This window comes from Schistocerca piceifrons, chromosome 7, assembly GCF_021461385.2.
Source record: "Schistocerca piceifrons isolate TAMUIC-IGC-003096 chromosome 7, iqSchPice1.1, whole genome shotgun sequence".
In the NCBI taxonomy this organism is placed as follows: domain Eukaryota; kingdom Metazoa; phylum Arthropoda; class Insecta; order Orthoptera; family Acrididae; genus Schistocerca; species Schistocerca piceifrons.
The window spans coordinates 389,571,489-389,586,569 of NC_060144.1; positions in this window are offsets into that span (position 1 = coordinate 389,571,489).

A 15,081-nucleotide genomic window follows, 5' to 3' on the forward strand; every position below is an offset into this window, starting at 1 on the left:
AAGAAACACTGCCCCTATGACTTAACGAAGATAGGTTCAGGAAATGGAAATCAACTTTCATAGATTTGGAGACAATTTTTAATTTGTAAAAATTCTGAAATTGTCAAGCATAAAATTCAAGGAGAAAAGGACTTGGAAGCACAGTTGAATGGAATGGGTAGTATGTTGAATATCAACAAAAGAAAAACAAGAATTATGCATGGAATCATATTAAATTAAATGGTAAGTAAGCTTTCGGCCAAGAAAGGCCTTCATCAAAAACAGAGAACACGCACACACACGACCACAGTCTCTGGCGTTTGCATGACTGCATGATTGTATGTGTGTATGTTGTCTATTTTTGATAAAGGCTTTTTTGGCTGAAAGCTTACTTGCTGACAGTCTTCTTGCCATGCCTATCAGCGACTCAGTATCTCTGCTATATGGCGAGTAGCAACTATCCTTTTCATAATGTCATTATTCCCTATTGGATTTTACATTGTTTAAATTAGATGGTGGCAAGAGAATTAGGTTTGGAAATGAGACACTAAAAGTAGTAGTTATTGCATTTGGACAGCAAAATAACTGATGATAGATGAAGTAGAGGGTGCTATAAAATGAGTGACAGGAGAAAGAATACACATATGTCAACACTGAATAGAAAGTAAAGTATTTAGGAAGTCTTTTCAGAAGACATTTGCTTGTTGTGGATCATTATACATAAATTAAACTGGAACAATAAAAGCAACAGACAAAAGGGCACTAGAAGCATCTGGAATATGTTAGAGGAGAATGCTGAAGATTAGATCGAATATGTAATGAATGGGTAATAAATTGTGCTGTGGAGAATTGTTTTATACTACAATTTGACTAAAAGAGGGGGTTGACTGATAGGACACATCCTGAGGTATGAAGGTATAGTTGATTTGGTAATAAGTGTTTTCAGAGGCTGATGTTAAGGCCCCTGTAAACAGTCAAATTCACTGTCTGCTTTCTGTGGATTTGCCAAACAACTGTGCAGATGTACAATGTTTGCCAAGTGTAGGTTAGGTGGGCATAATGCTCTGAAATTTTCTGTTTTATAATATTGTGGTCAATGAGGGGTAGTTGTTCCCTCCAACTTCAAACTGAAATCCGGGGTGGGTTGTTATGTATATCTCACCCAAGTTCCAGCTCTGTTTGATTATTAATTATAGATAAATTTAAAATTTAGCTAAAACATTGAGGTAAATGTGGATAAAAATTGATGACTGCATAATAAAAACACTTGAAATAACTCTTTGTGACATTGATGATTTGTAGCCAAGTTATCCAACATAATATTGAACTGAAATACCTCATAAATTAGAACAGTGCTTAAAAATACTTTCTTCTTCACGAAAGGAGAAGTAGTAGGGAAACCCGAAACAAGTTTAATTACAGAGGCTAAGCTATATAGGTAACCAGTAATAGTATACTTTTTAGATCCTCTTATTCTATCTTGAAGTCCCAGGATCTTCTTCTGTGGATGTTTTTCGCCGTATAGTAAGTCCATATCTATATCTAAGCTACAATCATGATTTGAGATATTTGAATCTGAGCATGAAGAATAATCATCTGCCTGACTGATCTGTCTTCTTCCTTTTTTTTTTTTTTTTTTAATCTGTGTAATGAAAACAAATTTACAAACAGTGAAAACAAATTTACAAACAGTGGAAAACCCAAGATGGAACAATGACAAATCCAGCTTATGTCAATTTGTTTCTACATCACACTCTTTTTATTTCTGTGGTAAGTCTTTCCATCTTAGTAGCAAGATTTTCTTTTCCCAAGCATTCTCCTTCCATTCATTCTTTATTAGGTGTTTTTCAGAAGCACATATTCAAATGCTTTGCTCGAAAGTTCTCCCAAATCTTCATTTTAGACAGCAGAATTATATTTTCAGGTGAGATAATCTCAGGCAGTGTTTGTTGAATGTCATCTTCTGATGGGGTTATAATCAAAGAACTGTCATTATATTGCTGGAACTGTGTGGATATACCCAAAAACACCTGTCAGGATTTGTCCCATTTCACTATTTTCTGACAAGTGCTCTGTTGTTGATTTTGGGGATCAATTGGAACAATCATTTCCATATGAAAATGAAGCTTAAATGCAGTAATATCAAGGAGTAATTCTGTGATTATTCTTTTCAAACCCTACATTATAAAACACCCAAAAGCACACTATTAACCACTCGCACCAAGAAATCTGAGAGATCAACGAGCAAAAGCTACTAAAACTAAATATTTAAGGCACAAATATGCCATTTTCAATGAATGTTTTAGTCATCGTGTGTTCCTAGAAATGTCAAACATTTTGTGTTGCCTAATTGTGTTTACTGTGTTGTCTACTCTTGATGATATTTCATATCTTGTCATGAAATTTGCTGTAAGTTTTTACTGACTTACGTAACTCCATTTACATAAAGTCACTCATCATTATTTTATTTGTTGCATCTCGGATGAGCTTGATTATAATGCTTGTATCGCCAGGAAGGAGAATTCTAAATACCTCCCATATGTGTATATCACAGTGATTCTGAAAATTTTTTCCTCTGCCCCCCCCCCCCCCCCTTGTGAGGAAAAAAGAGTATCAGCTCCCCTCACACCAACCCATTTTATTAATAAAAATAGTCATTTTGTATTTTCTTAGCTTTATTTTCTGTTTTACCAAATTCAGTTTTGAAGGATTTTGTGCAACAGAAACTAAAACTGCACGAATTATTGTAACGAAAGTATGGAACAAATTGTTTATGTTCATCACATTTTCATTTATTCAGGAATTATGAAATGAACAACATTTACAAATTCAGCAAAAAAGGGTTACAAAAGCACTAAGAATTAAGTGACAGATGAGGTTGCTTTTGAGAAGAAAGTTTCTCAATACATGGTGTAATAGCGGAAACATCCACTTGAAGTTGTTCTCTTACATTTAAATTTAAATGATAGTTCAACTCCAAAGCTGAAAAACCAGTCTTGCACATGCATGTTGGTGCAAAAGGAATCAGGATCTCATTGCATTTTGACTCAGTGCAGGGAATTCCTTGCTAATATGTAGCCAAAACTCCAACACAGACACTTCATTAAAATTACTCATCACTGAAGTCCCACAAGAGGGATCGGTAAGTTGTTCTTGCTCTTTTATGTTTAGATAATCGAATTACATTTATCAAAATTGTCACTGAAATACTTTTTGAAGTGAACTTTGTGTTGCAAGAGGAAGAAGGAGGTAGGTTTTTATCTCCATTGGAAGTACTGGATTATCTGTGTCCTCTAACAGTATGTTAGAGTAGGAAGCATACCTATCATGCCACTTTCAGCTCAGTTTTGCCACAGCTCTAATTTTTATATGAACACTTACCTTTTCCATCCACAGTAGTACAGTTACCTGATTACTTTGCAGGGAAGTGTCAAGAATATTTAGCTTTTCAAAAACGTCAATGAGGTAAGCTATTTTCAATAGAAAATCTCCGTTGCTGAAACTGTTTGTTGGAGAGGACTTTTCTCCTTCAAGAAACAGAATACCTTGTTCCTCAGTTAAAACATTCTTTTTAGTATTTTATCCCTTGAAAGCCAATGAGCATTACTAAAAAGGAGCAGCTGAGTGTGTTCAGTCTCACACAACACTTCAAAGTCTTGAATTTTTAGGTTTAGCTTTGATAATATTAAATGTTTCTACAACTGTTTGCCATACTTCATAAAGGGAGCTTCCCAATTTATCACACAGTGTGTCCGTGCAGTATCAGGAGCTACAGTAGTAACTTTCATCTGAAATCCATTGTGAATTCCGCACATTGAGAAAGCTCAGTCTCATCTGGGCATAGTGCAGTACACCTATTCCATGATACTCCGTTTTGACAAAACAAAAAAAAAAAAAAAAAAAAAAAAAAAAAAAAAAAAAAAAAAAAAAAAAAAAAAAAATTATTTATGTCAAAAAGACTTTGAGCTGTAGCTGTTTTCTGTATCTGTTCACAGAAAAGTGATTCGTCTCAGATGTTAAACTCGTCAATGAAATGAACATAAGCAATCATATGAGCATCTCTATGAGTATAAGTTACTTTTCCCACTTGAAGTACCAAATAGTTGTGATGCAATTTATCGGTTTTAACTGCTGGAGTAAATCATCAGAAATATCAAAAATTCTTCGACATACTTTGTTATTAGAGATAGGAATACTTATCTATTGCCAAACAAATGAGTCACCAAACAAAGTTGACACTATTTCAGTCAGTGCTGTTGAAATGAGGATTTCTGAACTGTGTGTGGTTTGTTGCATTTAGCAATCCTATTTGAAATCTGGTAAGAGGCAAAAAGGGCCTTAGAGGTCACATTAATTGTTTTGGCAAAGTTCGTCTGTGTAGACAATAAAATGTTTAGTTTCCAGACAAAAAATTTGTTTGGTTTTTCCTTTAGTTCAGGCTGTTTGATTTCAAGGTGTCTGTCTAACTTGTTAGGCTTCATGCTATCAGCAGCAAAAAAGGTTAAACAAATTCCACACTATAGGCATTCTTTGTACCGCTGACTGCAGTTTTCGTGAAGCCTAGCAGTAAATAGTTCTCATCATACCTTTTCATTTTTGCCTTAGTAGTATCTCCCTCCCCTCCGCTAGTTAGTGGATTTCAAGCAACACTAAAAATATGACTGCAGTTTCATTGTCATTGATTGCATGCAGATCGATGACATCATCTTTGCTTGAAGGAAAAGGAAAACATCTCTCTGCCTTTCCTCCCCTTGGGGTAGTGGCCCACAGTCTGAGAACTACTGGTATATCATACAACATACAAGCTGTCTTTTTATTGGTATTTAATTGTCTTCCTGCGTTTAGTATTATAGAGCTAAATGTTGATGCTTATCCAGTAGACTGCAATTTGTTTTTGTGGAAGAGTTTAATGCTACTACTGTTTAAAAGACAACAGTGCACGTTTTTATTTATTTTGACAGCTCAATGGTTAAGTGTCAGACTAAAGATCCAAAGGTCTGGGGTCTGATCCCTGATCAGTGCCAGGATTTTTGTCTGCTGCTTATCACTTCTGGCAGTGTCCATTACTGTGAAAAATACTATGTTGCTTCATGATTCAGAGTCCACATTTCACTTAGTTATCCTATAACTCACTGGATAAGTCAGTTCAAAGGCCAGAGGAAGGCAAGTCACATCCAATAGGACCTTGCCTCATAGAGAACTGCAGTGTTCAAACCAATCTATGGATTGATGACAGCCTTAATTTATTTTCTTGTTTTTATTATTTGTACTCTCTAATCATAGTAATGTAATTAAATCTCCTGTTGTAGTGATCTGTCGGGCTGTTCCAGTGTAGTAAGGACTGTTGAGCCTCAGGTGCTCCCAGAAGACCATAGAAACCCTGACAGCTCTTAAGTGCATGACGTTACTTGTTTGTCCTCGCCTGAGGGTGAATGGTAGACATTGGTGGGGTTACATATCTCTGAGCAGCAGGTGAGCATAGGTACTTCTCACAAGGCTTTCCCTGGACACCTTAGCAATAGGTAAGAAACACTACCCATTTCTGACAGCACAACTGAGCCAGCATGGAATGCCTTGGCAATTGGCCTGTCGGTACTGGCGCAGGAATGGGAGTGGAGGTTTACTGGTGCAATGGATTCTGGTCCTGACAAACGTTGGTTCTCGCTGCAGTGGGCTGGCATGTGTGCCTTGTAAGGGTAAAGGCAAACTTAATGAACTTGGTAGGTGTGAGTAAAATAACTGCGCTCTTCACAGTAAGTATAGTGGGAAAGTAGTGAGTTTCAAATACAGAGCATTCAGATAGTTTTAGTATCATTAGTTACGGTATTAATATGTGAGTCTGGGTTTGTCTGCTTGTTATTTTATGTTTGAGGTGTTCCTTCAGTATTGGGCATCAACAAATGATTTCCATTCAACATGCTCACATCATCGCCTGTGTTTCCTCAGAGTCTGCTGCACAGTGCGCTGTGCCATGGAGCCCCTCCATGCAAAGTTCTGTTGCTTGGGCTTCACAGCAATACAGGAAGTTCTCTCTGACTGTATTAAACAAAAAAGGAAACTGTCAATTAAGAAATGTCAGATCGTTAAGCTTATGCCAAGTGTCTGAGATGTAAAATGTATAGACTGTAAATTAGATAATAATTCCAAACTTTGTTCTGTATACGTGACCTTTTACTTTGAAGTAGGAGTTGCATTACATGCTGGCAGTAGCTTGTGTTCTGAATGACATACACAAAAATTCACTTCAAGACTGTTGGAACCCTCACAGGTGGTGACTGTGCATTAGAAAACCTCAAAATACACACCAGAGCCTTGAATATGCAGACAAAGTCTGTAACCTGTCAGTGTTTTGATATGTGAGTAAAAGAATTTCAACAAGAAGACACATGCAGGATATACTGTGACAGCCTTACAAGTAATGACTGCTCTATGGAAGAAACAATTTAAATGAAAAAGGAGGAATAGCAAAATGCTAAACAGAAACTAACACAAATAATTATGATAACAGTGTGGTGATATTGTACTGAAGTATTAACAACTGTGCAACATAGAACTTAAAAATTGTGACTTCTACCACTGATAAAAGCAATGTTATTTATTAAAAAGATAGTAAGCTGAGCTTAACCATGTGAAATAAATTTTGCACAAAATATTAAGAAATCTGACTTAGCGACAGCAATGAACATGAGGTTGCCAGGCAGATAAACAAGTCTTCACAATGAAGTGAAAGGATATTTAATTGAAAATAACTACCTTGATTAAACTCAGCCATTTGTAAGAAGATTAATTGTCAGCTGCAACACATATTTCCACATTGACATTAAGTCTAAATTAGACCAATAATTTGTCAGTGACTGAGCACATCCCCTCGCTGCTGCTACCCACAGGTATGCCAACAATGGTTGGAAGCATTCAGTGAGATCCATCTCTTTGTCATGCAACATCAGGTCACAGCACACCACTCCAACAACTGGGTAGCATCATTAGCAGTTACAGCAGCCAACACAGAAAATGGACAATATCCAGTAGACCACATACAATTCTATTGAAAACAGTGATGTGATACATGTAACATTGTGTCAGACAGTTATTTACAATTTTTGTGGGAATCAACTAAGAAAGTATGTATGATATGCAATGTCCGCTTGCAGATATTTGTTAGAATTAACACACTAACTGCCATCTGTATCAAATTTATACACAAGGTGACTTTCCTGGCAGGCCATATTCACAAAATTGGTAAGTGTCTCCCAGATCTTGTGTATAATTTGTATATACAGCTCCACCTAATTCAAATGAATGTATAGTTACCCTGGCCTCCTGGAGAAGCCTTGCACTTTTGATTCTGAAATTTGTTGGCAGATAGACTGGTAGTCAACTCCAGAGTTTTCCCTGCAGTTAACTGTTCTCTTGCATTTATGACCTTTGTTACACTTGTGGTAACTCATGTGGCAACATTGCTAGAAGTTACGTGTGTTTGAAGGCATGTTTCTGTGAAAAATTGAGCTTGTTTTCTTATGAGTTTGTGACAAAATCTGACATGGAAACAGTTGCTTGCTGGTTAGAGAAGGAAAGGGGATTTGTTGAGAGTGAACCCAGTTTGTTTGGTGAAGTAACTGATGGCAGTGATCCTAAATACTATCCTGAGAGTTCTGATCATGATTCTGATGAATCTGATGCAGGCAGACTGTGGAAAAGAGAGAGACCAACTTTGGAGAATCAGTGAATGTGTATCCCAGAGATGTCTCCTAAGTTATTGGTGTGATATACCTGGAAATATGAATGATCTTACTCAACCTGTTATGAGGAAATTGCTAATCATGTGAAGAGAAAGGGACTGCAAGATCTGATGACCCAGTTTTGGAAATGATTGTCACTGAGATGAATCACTATGCCAAATAACAAATTGTTGACAGTACTGACAATTGAAAATGTACAGAACAAAGCAAACTACAGCCACGGATGGATGTGAGTAATGAAGAAATCTACTTTTTTGGATTTGTTTTGTGGACTGGTTTGGATAGAAAATCTACACTCCAAAACTATTGGTCAAAGAATGTAGTGAACAAAAATGAAGTAAGTAAATCCTTGCCCCACAATAGGTTTGAGGCTTTTTGAGTATGCTACAGTGTTTGGACGATTCTGGCACAAACAAAGGCAAACTTTACAAAATGTTACCATTAGCTGATCTAGCTAACAATAAATTTCGCAAAGTGTATTGTCTTGATGGGAAAGTTTGCATTGATAAAGGAAGCTGTGGTGCTAGTTAGAGGAAACCTGGGGTTCTGCCCCTATATTCTGGGGAAGCATCATACATTTGGTCTGAAGCCACTCAAGCTGTGTGTTCAGGGAAAGTGTATGCTGCAGTAGAGATTGTTGCTGCAGATCATGAAGTGTCTTCCCGTGAAGTGATGGAGTTGATGAGTCCATTGTTAGATGTTGAATATACTCTACAATTACTATGAAAGGGTTGCCTTAACCCAAAACTGAATGAATATTCAACCTACTTTTTTGTTACATTGTTGAATAACAGAAAAAACACTCCAACAACCACAGTGAAATGAAAGATCAAGAAAGTCGAGATACAGGGTGAGCACAAAACTTGTCCTGATTATAAAAATTTATAATAGAATAACTGTTTGACATAACAAGTTACATTTGATGCCGTTACATAGGTTAGCGCTGCTAGTTTTTTTTAAGACCACTTATGTTAGTAAACCTCAATGTGTGCTCCCTTGGTAGCTCGGAGAATGTCGAGGTGGTATTCCAGTTCCCGCCAGGTGTTTCGTAACATGTGCTCTGCCACAATACCCACAGCAGCTTGTATCCTAGCCTTCAGTTCATCAATATCAGCAACTAGTGTGACAAAGGCCCTGACATTGATACAGCCCCAGAAAAAAAAGGCAAAGGGTGTAATGTCTGGAGAGTGGGTTGGCCAGGGTGTTGGACTGTTCCTTCCAATCCACCAATCCAGACATTACTCCCCTCTCCAGACATTAAGCCCCTTGACTTTTTTTTCTGGGGCTATATCAAGGACAGAGTCTTCGTCAACCCAGTTGCTGATGTTGATGAACTGAAGACTAGGATACAAGCTGCTGTGGGTACTGTGACAGAACACAAGTTGCGAAACTCCTGGCGGGAACTTGAATACCACCTCGACATTCTCTAAACTACCAAAGGAGTACGTGTTGAGGTTTACTAACCGGCATCAAATGTAAATTATTATGTCCAACGGTTATTTTGTAATAAATTGTTATAATCAGGGCAAGACTTTGTGCTCACCCTGTATTATGCATGCAGAGTAACACAAATGTTATTGTATGAAAACTGAAGACCCAAGTTCACAGAACAATGTCTCGCAGGAAACACGCAGCAAGGAAAAGATATGTGCATCATGTTACTGATGAGACTATCTTGTTTCTGACCACAAAAAAGTTTCAGAAGCTGTAGCAATGACCTCAAGAAAAGGAGCAATCAAAAAACCATCCATGTTTTTGGAATATAATACAGCAAAATACTTCATAGATGTGTCAGATCAAATGGAATCTTATGCCTCAACTTTACAAAAATGAGTGAAGTGGTACCACAAGACTGCATTCAGGCTCCTCACAAAAATGGTAATTGTCAATGCTCATGCTATCTACAACCAAGTAATTGACAAAAATCAAACAATGGAAAATTCAGGATGGAATTAACGGCCAAAAGCTTTAATGGTGAGAGTCTTTCTGTTGTGGCTATCTGCAACTCATCATCTCTGCTAAATGGTGAGTAGCAACTTTTCTCATTATATGACAAAAATGTGCACATTTTTCGAGAGAAAGTTGTTCTTACATTGATAAACAATAGAAACCTGAAAGATGTACCAGGAATCCCAAGTTCACAGAACAGTGTCTCCCAGGAAACTTGCAGCAAGAAAAAGATATGCGCATCATGTTACTGAAGAGACTATCAAAACTTCGGTCAAGCTGAAGCTGTAAAGAAATCAAAGCAATTCATCACAAACTTTAATGCTATCCTAATGAAAAGTTCATGTGATTGGAATGTTTTTTCAGTATTCACATACAACCTATTAATTAATTCAGATAAGTTGTTACATCTGCTGTGAATTTATAAACCATCCTGTTGAGATATTAAATATTCAGATTTTTATATTATTTTTTGCTCTATTCTTCCAAAAAAGTAAATGTCAGGTGTCTGAAATGCTGAAAGGAGTCTTGATTTGTTATTAAAGGTTGTGCACACCTCAGGTACACATGCTCTAGTGGACACAGTATTGAAAACATTAATTTCACAAGCATAACAGCTATACAACCTGAAAAATGTTTTGGCCTGGTACATAACTTTGGGTGATTCACATCCAGCAGCCCATGTGTTAATTAAATATTCTGGTATTTATAGATTATTAGCAATTTACTCAGCCAACATGGCTATCATAGACAACCATTTAACAATGAACGATTCATGCAAACATTAATGCAACTGTTTAACCAATTAACTGAACAAATGAATAGTAAATTTTCTAAAATAGATACCAGATTCAGTCAAATGGGGGAGAAAATGTCCGGTTTCACATTTCAAATCAAAGGTAGGATGGATTGTTTAGAGAAGAGATTACCCATGGGATTCAAACACAATGAAGGAAGAGGTTTCTAACTAGAAATAGTGCAAGACAAACCAGATAGCAAATTAGAACATCTGTTGTTTTTTGTGGTCTTCAGTTCAGAGACTGATTTGATGCAGCTCTTCTTGCTATGCTATCCTGTGCGAGGTTCTTCATCTCTGAGTAACTACTGCAACCTACGAGGGTCACTCCAAAAGAAATGCACACTGTTTTTGTAAAAATACAGTTTTCATTCTGCATGTGTGAAAGTTTTACAGTGTGTAGATACAACCTTCCCACTTGTTTTCAAACTTAGTTCAACCTGTTCCCATGAGTGGCGCCATCACAGCATGTCTTCAAGATGTCTGCTACACTTGACGTTCGTCAGAAGCAACGTGCTGTCATAGAATTCCATTCCTGTGCTGTGAAAACGAGACAGTGGGAAACATCCACAAGAGTTTGAAAAAGGTGTATGGACATGCTGCTGTCGATTGCAGTACAGTTAGTCGGTGGGCAAGCAGGTTACATGATGAAAGCGGGCACGGCAATATTGAGGATTGTCCTCGCAGCAGCAGGCCTCGTACTGCACACACTCCAGACAATGTACAGAGAGTTAACGAATAGGTGACTGCTGACAGATGCATCACAGTGAACGAATTGTCATGCTACATTGGGATAGGGGAAGGAAGTGTTTGCAGAATACTGAAAGTGTTGGCTTTAAAAAAGGTTTGTGCCATGTGAGTTCCCAGGATGTTGACAGTGGCTCACAAAGAAAGAAGAAAAACCGTATGCAGTGAACTTTTGGAACAGTACGAGAATGGTGGAGATGAATTTCTTGGAAGACTTGTGACGGGTGATGAAACATGGCTCCATCATTTTTCACCAGAGACGAAGAGGGAATCAGTGGATTGGCATCATGCAAATTCACCCAAGAAAAAAAAGATTCAAAACCACACCTTCTGCTGGAAAAGTTATGGCTACAGTGTTTTTCGATTCCGAAGGACTCGTGCTTGTGAACATCACGCCAAATGGAAGCACCATAAATTCTGATGCATATGTGACAACACTGAAGATACTTCAAGCTCGACTGAGTCGCGTTCAACCACATCGGCAAAAGCAGGATGTTTTGCTGTTGTACAATAATGCACGGCCACATGTCAGTCAAAAAACCATGGAAGTGATCACAAAATTCGAATGGACAACACTGAAACACCCACCTTACAGCCCTGACCTGGCTCCATGTGACTATCATCTCTTTGGGAAACTGAAAGATTCTCTTCGTGGAACAAGGTTTGAAGATGATGACTCCCTTGTGCATGCTGCCAAACAGTGGCTCTAACAGGTTGGTCCAGAATTATACCGTACGGACACAGGCGCTGGTTCCAAGATGGCATAAGGCAGCTGAGAGGGATGGAAATTATGTGGAGAAATGAAAATATTGTTTGTAAAGGATGTATCTACACACTGTAAAACTTTCAAACATGTAGAATAAAAGACGGATTAAAAAAAAAAATAGTGTACATTTCTTTTGGAGTGATCCTCGTACATCCTTCCGAATCTGTTTACTGTATTTATTTCTAGGTCTCCCTCCACGATTTTTGTACCTCCCCATTAGTTGCTTGATCTACTCATCTAATCTTCAGCATTCTTCTGTAGCACAATATTTGGAATGCTTCTATTCTCTTTTTGTCTAAACTATGTGTCGTTCACATTTCACTTCCATACAAATACTTTCAGTAAAGACTCCCTGACACTTAAATCTATACTTGATCTTAACAACTTTCTCTTCTTCAGAAATGCTTTCCTTGCCATAACCAGCCTACATTTTATATCCTCTCTACTTCAACCATCATAAGTTATTTTGCTCCCCAAATAACGAAACCTATCTACTACTTTAAGTGTCTCATTTCCTAATTTAATTCCCTCAGCACTACCTGATTTAGTTATGCTACATTCCATTATCCTTGTTTAGCCTTTTTTGGTGTTTATATTATATCTGCCTTTTCAAGACACCATCCATTCCATTCAACTGATCCTTTGCTGTCTCTGACAGAATTACAATGTCATCAGCAAACCACAAAGTTTTTATTTCTTCTTCATGGATTTTAATTCCTACTTCAAATTTTTCTTCTGTTTCCTTTACTGCTTGCTCAATATACAGATTGAATAACATCAGAGATAGGCTACAACCCTGTCTCATTCCCTTCTCAACCACTGCTTCCCTTTCGTGCCCCTTGACGCTTATAACTGCCACCTGATTTCTGTACAAACTGTAAATAGTCTGCTGCTCCCTGTATTTGACCCCTGCCACCTTCAGAATTTGAAAGAGAGTATTCCAGTCAACATTGTCAAAAGCTTTCTCTAAGTCTACAGCTGCTAGAAATGTAGGTTTGTCTTTCTTTAATCTATCTTCTAAGATAAGTTGTAGGGTCAGTACTGCCTCACGTGTTCCAACATTTCTACAGAATCCAAACTGATCTTCCCTGAGGTCAGCTTCTACCAGTTTCTCCATTCATCTGTTAAGAATTTGTGTTAATATTTTGCAACTTATTAAACTGATAATTCAGTAATTTTCACACATGTCAACACCTTCTTTCTTTAGGATTGGAATTATTATATTCTTCTTGAAGTCTGAGGGTATTTCGCCTATCTCATACACCTTGCTCACCAGTTGGTACAATTTTGTCATGGCTGGCCATCCCAAGGCTATCAGTAGTTCTGATGGAATGCTGTCTATTCCCGGGCCCTTTTTTGACTTGGGTCTTTCAGTGCTCTGTCAAATTCTTCACGCAGTATTGTATCTCCCATTTCATCTTCATCTACCCCCTCTGTCATTTCTATAATATTGGCCACTAATGCGTCACCCTTGTATAGAGCCTATATATACTCCTTCCACCTTTCTGATTTCCCTTCTCTGCTTAGGACTGGTTTTCCATCTGAGCTCTTTCTATTCATACAGGTGGTTCTCTTTTCTCCAAAGGTCTCTTTAATTTTCCTGAAGGCAGTATCTATCTTACCTCTAGTGATGTATGCCTCTACATCCTTACATTAGAACATATACATAATATTCAATCAATGGAGGATGAGTTAGTTAAAAGAACAGAGATTTTGGAACTAGATGAAAGCCTATAATAGGGCCAGTGGCTTGCTTCCATGTTTTGTGCAGGAATGTCGCCAGTGATTGTTGTGAGGTACGATGGGAACAAAAGAAGGTGTGTCAGCTTGTTTATATTGTGCAGCCAATGAGAGAGCAGCAGGCAGATGATGTGTTTCAAAATAATTCATTTGGAAGGAAGGGTGCAACATTGCTGTAAACCAGATTATAAATGTAATTGTTCCTTGTTTGAGATGCAGCTGTTAAAACTATGCTAGTTTCTGCAAACCAAGGATAGCATTGCAACCCATGATATATTCAAAAAAGCAGTGAAATATTTCTCTGCACTGTGTTGCTATGCAATCAATCTGCACGCTAAGTAAGTGCAGCAGTGTTTTTTAATTAAATCATGGGATTATGTAGGTGGGTCAGTGTTTTTAATTAAATCATGGGAGATGGTAGGTGGATCAATGTTTTTTAATTAAAGCATGGGAGGCAATAGATGGATCAATGTTTTTTAATTAAATCATGAGAGGAGGTTGGTGGATCAATATCTCTTAATTAAATCATGGGAGAAAGCAGGTGGATGAATGTTTATTAATACATTGAACATGCAACTCTGTTATGAATAAACATTGATCCACCTGCCTCCTCCTATGATTTAATTAAAAAACCTTAATCCCTGCACTTGTTGTTCTCATGCAGATCGATTGTGTATTCATTTCACCACCATATTTGATACTTTTTCTGTCAGTCCACTTCATAGCACTCGCTGCCATAATCACAAGATATTTCTCTCAAAATCCACTAATACACTGAAAAACAGCAAACAAGACAATGGTTTCAGTTTAGGCTCTAGAAATACATTGCCTTTCTTCTCGCCTTTCATTGGTTATGTCAAAGAATGGTAACACTGGCTACACCCGAAGCTGACTTCTTGCCAACCTATGAGCAACAGATAAGCACCACCGTGACTGCCGCTGGCCCTGATCTAGACCTTAAACAAAGAACTACTATAAATGAAAACTATCTTACAGAAAGTGACATATAGGAATCAGATGTAATATCCTTAATAAAAATGAACTGGAGCCAAGACTTCAAAAGTTAGAATACGAAATACAAAGGGTGGGGGGTTACACTTACAGACAGCAACATACATAATCATAACAAGTGTGTGTTGAAAGATGATTTGATTTCATCATTCACCACAGTACCAGTAGGTGTGTAATATGTTTTGTCTTTACAGCCATCATATTCAGGTACAAGAAGCTCCACTTAGAGCATTTGAGAAGGCAGCAGTGGGAAGATGACATAATGTGGTGCAAGGTACCGATGACAGATGGTTTGTTAGGTAAGGGAATCATGAGAAAGACACCTAAATTGTGATCCTTCTCTGTGATTGCCTTCT